The 6,256-nt window shown below is 41.2% G+C and overlaps 1 protein-coding gene across 6 annotated transcripts in view; it reads right to left on the reverse strand.

Annotated features, from left to right (window-relative positions):
• DOCK1 (dedicator of cytokinesis 1) overlaps positions 1 to 6,256 on the reverse strand; it is a 513,270-nt gene that overhangs the window by 256,545 nt on the left and 250,469 nt on the right. The gene's annotated exons all lie outside the window — the stretch shown is intronic.

Consider the following 6,256-nt stretch of genomic DNA (forward strand, 5'->3'; position numbering starts at 1 on the left):
GCTTGCTAATTTAAAGTAAATAGAAAACAAACAAAAACACTTATCAAACTGTAGCAGAAACATGGATATTAATGCTTTTAGGTTAGACCTCAAGTACAAGAGTGATTCATTCATTATTGGAATGATATCTTGACGACTATGAGATAAAATATGAAAGGACACACGGAAGCTGACCATACCAAAAGTAGCTGTGCTGCAAGAAAAAGTAACCTTAGCGATAAGTCTAATGATAAGTTTAATAAGATATTTTGCCAAAAAGATGTTAATACCAGAATGAACTGGTGTTGACATTCCGTTCCAGACAAGTACTACAGCATCAGTTATGGGCACAAAGCATCCAAGAAGACATAATAAACTGTCCAACAACATATTGTATTCCCATTGGCTTTCGTTTCTATGGGTACACAGGAATATGACTGGCCTTCCAATATTCTTACACCTGCACCAGCGGGCAAATTCCCTCACAAACTGCTCTATTTTCAACACTGTTGAATATGAACGAATATGTAGGAAAATCATGATTATAAATGTAGTTCTTCTTTATGTACATACCTTATTAAAAAATTGCAAGGAAAGAAACATGACCGTTTCTTGGTATAAGTGATGTATGCGTGCATAAATGACAGTAGGAAAAAGGAATGGGAATTACAGGCCAATTCCAGCACAGAATGAACATTATAAGTGGGAGGAGGAAGAGACAAAGACATTTTTCATGACAGAGATTTATTGCAGTTCTGATTAGTTATTAGTGTTGACTAGCCTACCCTAACCTTGCATTGTAATAATCCAAGGGCAGGAGTGGTTTTGTCGTCCATCCCTCAAGTAGCGTATTACATTTGCCCAAGTACCATGGGAAAAGATGTACTATGTGGAAAATTAGTGAAAATTATTAAGTAATTTCCAGTTAGCAGAGGAGGAGATGACATTTTTTAATAATAGGTCTCTCCCCCCCCACCCCCGCCAAATTAAACAGTTAACACTTTAGCCATTTCTCCAATTTATCTCTCAGAAACCTTTGTGAATAAAGTTAATCTGAGTACAAACAGTTAAACTAAGATCACTTGGTAAGCATGAATGAATAAATTTTGGGTTTCCACTAATGGTCCACCATCACTTTGGAAACTTCAAAAATATTTTTCTGTGAATATTTTGGATTTTTACTGTTTTAATTAAGACCAGATTTATTATTAATTAAAAGCATGACAAAGAATAGTCATTTTTCCTATCCCTATTTGATGTAATTATATTACTGATGTGATTATAGAGTAACTGTTTGATTATAAACCATCTGACAAATTATAAAGAAGAAAATTTGTAAACCAACTCTCCAGATGTTATTTCACAGTACAAAATATTTTATTGGTATAGCTTTTGCATTTTTCTTACCTTTGAAATGTGAACAGTTAATTTCTCTGTCAGAAAACATAGGCCTTCCCCACATCTACTTTTGTCTTTACATTTTATCATTTTACGTTTATATTTTAATATTTGTTTTATTTATTTAATGTGCAGTCTTTGGCACTCCCTGAACTTGGTTGTTTTCTTGCAGATATTTCATTATCAAACTACATAACATCATCAATGCTAGTAGGGAGTGGAGTTTCTCTGATTTTATATACTAGGTGCGTGCCCTGTCAGTTTTAATTGAAATGGTCTTGGTAATCCCTTTGATTGGGTTGTTGTTTACTGTTTTTGGGCAGTTTCTTGATTGGAATATTATTGTTTGCTTCTTGACTGTTGGTCTAATGTTTCTCTTTGGTATTAATCTCTGCTCATCTGGTGTTTTGTTTTGTTTTTTACATTTATACCCCGCCCTTCTCCGAAGACTCAGGGCGGCTTACAATGTATAAGGCAATAGTCTCATTCTATTTGTATATTTTTTACAAAGTCAACTTATTGCCCCCCCAACAATCTGGGTCCTCATTTTACCTACCTTATAAAGGGTGGAAGGCTGGGTCAACCTTGGGCCGGGCTCGAACCTGCAGTAATTGCAGGCTCTGTGTTCTAATAACAGGCTTCTCTACTGCCTGAGCTATCCCGGCCCCTTGTTGATTGCTGGTGAGAGGCATTTTGGTATTTTTGTTTTCTTTTTGGCTTTTTGACTGTCTCTTTTAAATGGTGTGTAGATGTAAGTATACTGAGGGCTACGCTTCCAGGAATTCTCCAACGTTTTTGGACTCACCTTGGATGCTTAAGATTCCCAGTTGAAACTATATGGCAGGGGCGTCAAACTTATATCATCACAGTGTCATCACATGAGTTATCGCGACTCTTCCCCCTTCGCTAAACCGGGCTTGGGCATGGCCAGCATGTGACGCATCCGGCCCAGTTTGACATCCCTGCTATATGGTATCCCAGTTGAAACTACTATATTTTTTGGACTATAAGATGCACTGGTGTATAAGATGCACCAAGATTTCAAAAACGGGCCCATTTTTCACAAATATGGGATGAGCAGGGCGGGGCTTCAGGAGGCCAAAAATGGCTGTATTGTGTATAAGATGCATCAACATTTCTACCCTCTTTTAGGGGGGAAAAGTGTGCCTTATACTCCGAAAAATACAGTATATGTTTCCAAATTTAAGATATATTCACATGCACAAAAAGATTAGAATTACACTGGTTAATAGAACAATGTAAAGCACATAGGGATTAGCACCCAAATTAATAGAGATTTTCTATCTTTGCTTGTTAGTCCATGATGTATAGTGAGCCTCCAGTTATGACACAGTAAAACAAAACTAAGTAACTTTATAGGTTTGTCACTACGGAAATGAACACTCCAACAAAATTAGCCTGTACATTAAGCAAGATGGCTGCTAATATAGCAATGCATGAAGAATAGATCAGTATAGATGGGTTATAAACAAAATGAATTCTGACACTGCACAGTTATGATCCTAAAATTTAACTATTAAAACTATCATTAATTGCACAATCCCTTCTGTACAAACATACCACATTGCTAACTCTACTTTTTCAGATGAATGTAGGTTTTAATTAAATTAAACATCACTTTTCAGATCTAGCAGCCTGATTGCTGATGAAGACAACTGATAACTAATTATTCATGATATAATTATGGAAAACATTTTCAAGCACTGACAATGTAAAAAGCTTCCTTTTATTGTTCACCCATGGTAAACACTGAAGGTTAACATAGTATCTTTGAACCATGGTATCATCTACTCGTATGACTGCATCATTTAATTCCTTGAAAAATAAATATAGCTCTATCTTATCTTATTGCTAGAATGAGGCAGTAATGACAATGTATGCTTTGCAGAGATTTAATAAACAGATTATAATAGGATAGCAGTTATCCTACTCATCCATAATTTAATTGATCAGTGCATGATATTACAGCAATCATCAGAGAAATTATGAGGAGGTTGCATCAAAGCTGGCATAAACTATGAGTCGTGCTCATATAAAAGTCATGAAAACTAACCACTTAGAAAACATTAGTCAACCAATAGTTCAGACTAAAAAATTATTCCATAGATCTCCCATTCTTAAAAAAAGGCAGATTTTTCCTGCTTCCTATTTAATGGTGCAGGAAAACTGTTTACTGGTTAAGATTGATGCATTGAAAAGTCTGAGCAATTTTAACACAAGAGTAAAGAAAACATGATAGCCAGTTTGGAGTATTGGTTAAGACAGGGGTCGGACCTGTTTCCCACAGAAAACAGTGGGAGCCACAAAACCTGGGTGGGCGTGGCCAACTCGACATCACTCACTTCCACCCAGTCACATGAAACCCCGCCCCCAGCCATGCCTACCCAGATTTTGTGGCTCCCAGTGTTTTCTGTGGTAAACAGGTCTCTCTCTCTTTCTCTCCGTCTTTTTCTCTCTAACACTCTCTCTCTCGACCCCTCCGTCTCTCTCATCTTTCTGTCTCTGTCTGTCTGTCCGTCTGTCTGTCTCTCTCATGTGTGTGTGTGTTTGTGTGTGTGTGTGTGTGTGTGTGTGTTCCCTCTTTAACCATTTCCACAAACAGGTGACGGTTGCAGTTCAATTTTTTTTTTTGCTGATGTTGTTTTTTCTTCTTTGGGAGCTTTTTACCATGATTTAAATCAAGAGTCATTTTAGGTTCCCAGATAAATGAAGCTCTTTCGTCCCCCTGCTGTAGCTCCATTGGCTGGCTCCACCCCTCGCCCTCCCCTCCCAGTCACTCCTTCTTCTCTGGCCCTTGTTGGTGCTGCGTGCACCTCAGTTACTCGGGGAGACGCATGACTTGCTCTCCGTCCCAAGACACTGGCCGTGCCCGGCTGTGGCTGATGCTCTGCATCGTAATGCCCTTCACCATGGGGGAGATGGCGTTCTCTTCGCTCCCGTTCTGGAATATCCATCCCCCGCCATCACCCTTACCTTCTCAGGCCAGGTGAGTGTGACTGGGAGGGGAGGGCAAGGGGCAGGGCCAGCCAGTAATGGGTTTAGTCAACAGGGAGCCACAGCTGGGGGACGAAAGAGCTCTAGAGCCAAGGGATGCCGACACTTGGGTTAAGACATCAAGCTACCATGAATTCAAGCCCTGCCTTAGGCACAAAGCCAGCTGGGTGACCTTGCACTAGTCACTTTATCTCAGTCCTAGGAAGGAGGCAATGGAAAACTATTTATGAAAAACCTTGCCAAAAAAAACTGTAGGGACTGGTCCAGGCAGTTTCTGAGAATTATAATTCTAACATGGATCAAAGAAAACGATTGCTTTATTTTCCTGACCGTACTTCTCCTACCAAGGAGAATCATTTGCTAGCAGTAAGACAGGCATCAGTTGCTACTGGTATGTGGTTAAGGAAGACTTAACAGTTGGATGGGGGCTTGGGACAGGAGATTTAACCACTTGTGTATAAAAATTGTCAGCAGAATAAGTCATGTATAAAAAAACAGATAAAAACAGGCGCAATAGGGAAGCCACCTAAGATCTTATAAAGGTTGGATCTCGCTGGTGAAGTTAACCACTACAGTGCATTGTAATCCTTGCAAATTATTCAAAATACGCTGTACCAGAGGTAGATTTCAGCAGGTTCTGACCAGTTCTGGAGAACTGGTAGCGGAAATTTTGAGTAGTTCAGAGAACCAGTAAATGCCACCTCTGACTGGCCCTGCCCCATCTATTCTCTGCCTCCTGAGTCCCAGCTGATCAGGAGGAAATGGGGATTTTGCGGTAACATTCTCCTGGATTGGGGAGGGAATGGAGATTTTACAATATCCTTCCCCTGCCATGCCCACCAAGCCATGCCATGCCCACAAGCCACACTCACAGAACTGGTAGTAAAAAAAATTGAAACCCACCACTGCCATATACCTGCTATCCATACAAGTTCAATATTTCCTGCAAAACTACATGCAGTTTCTAAAAGTTAGACGGAACTTGTCCAACCAGCGTGGAAATTTCTGCAGCTTTCGGATAGGGGTACGGAAATAAATTTCAAGAAAGAAACAAGGGAACAAGGAGACACAATACAAAACTAAACATAACTCGGGTGTATAGGTTTTAGTTCAGTTAAGTGGAGAAGTTTCGTTGCTTTCCGTTCCGCTGTTCATTTCCTTGCATATTTATTGGTCAAGAACCTAAATGATCCTTGCCCCTATTTCCACGGAGCCCCAAAACGTACTTTGGTTATATTTTGCATTACCGACAAACAACAACACGGGTTGCCTATGGAGATTCTCAGTCATCCAGCTGTTCCAAAGGTGCTTTTTTCTTTTTCCTCAAAAAGCAACTGGACTTTGTGGTTTTTCTTTGAAGACGTTTCGCTTCTAATCCATGAGAAGCGAAACGTCTTCAAAGAAAAATCAGAAAGTCCAATTGCCTCTTGGGAAAAAAGCACCTTTTGGACATTAACACGGGATTTTTTGGGGGTGGGGGAAGTCAGTGTCAAGAGTTTTGAGCCGTTTGTGCCGTCGCCGGTGCGGCATGGCTGTTTTCGACGGCTCTCCGCTCCCGAAGAGTCGTCGCTTGAAGGACCTTGCTCGCCCCAACCTCAACAAGTCCGCCGCTCGCGGTCTGGCGGCGTCGGAGGAAGGCGCCAATTCTCCCTAGTGGAGAAGCAGCGGCAGTTCCCCCATCCCTTTTTCCGGCGCTAGGCGGCGGCGCGCGCGCGCATTCTCACAGCCCCTACTGCCGCTCGCCACCAAACCGACAAGCTGGCAGTACGCGCTCTCCATTCTCTCGTGCATTGCCTAAAGTAGGAGGAAAGCCAGCTTCCCCGAGCGCCCGGTCTGCAAAACAGGGAGGGAGGGAGGGGGGGAG

Source organism: Ahaetulla prasina, chromosome 6 (assembly GCF_028640845.1).
Source record: "Ahaetulla prasina isolate Xishuangbanna chromosome 6, ASM2864084v1, whole genome shotgun sequence".
NCBI classification, from domain to species: domain Eukaryota; kingdom Metazoa; phylum Chordata; class Lepidosauria; order Squamata; family Colubridae; genus Ahaetulla; species Ahaetulla prasina.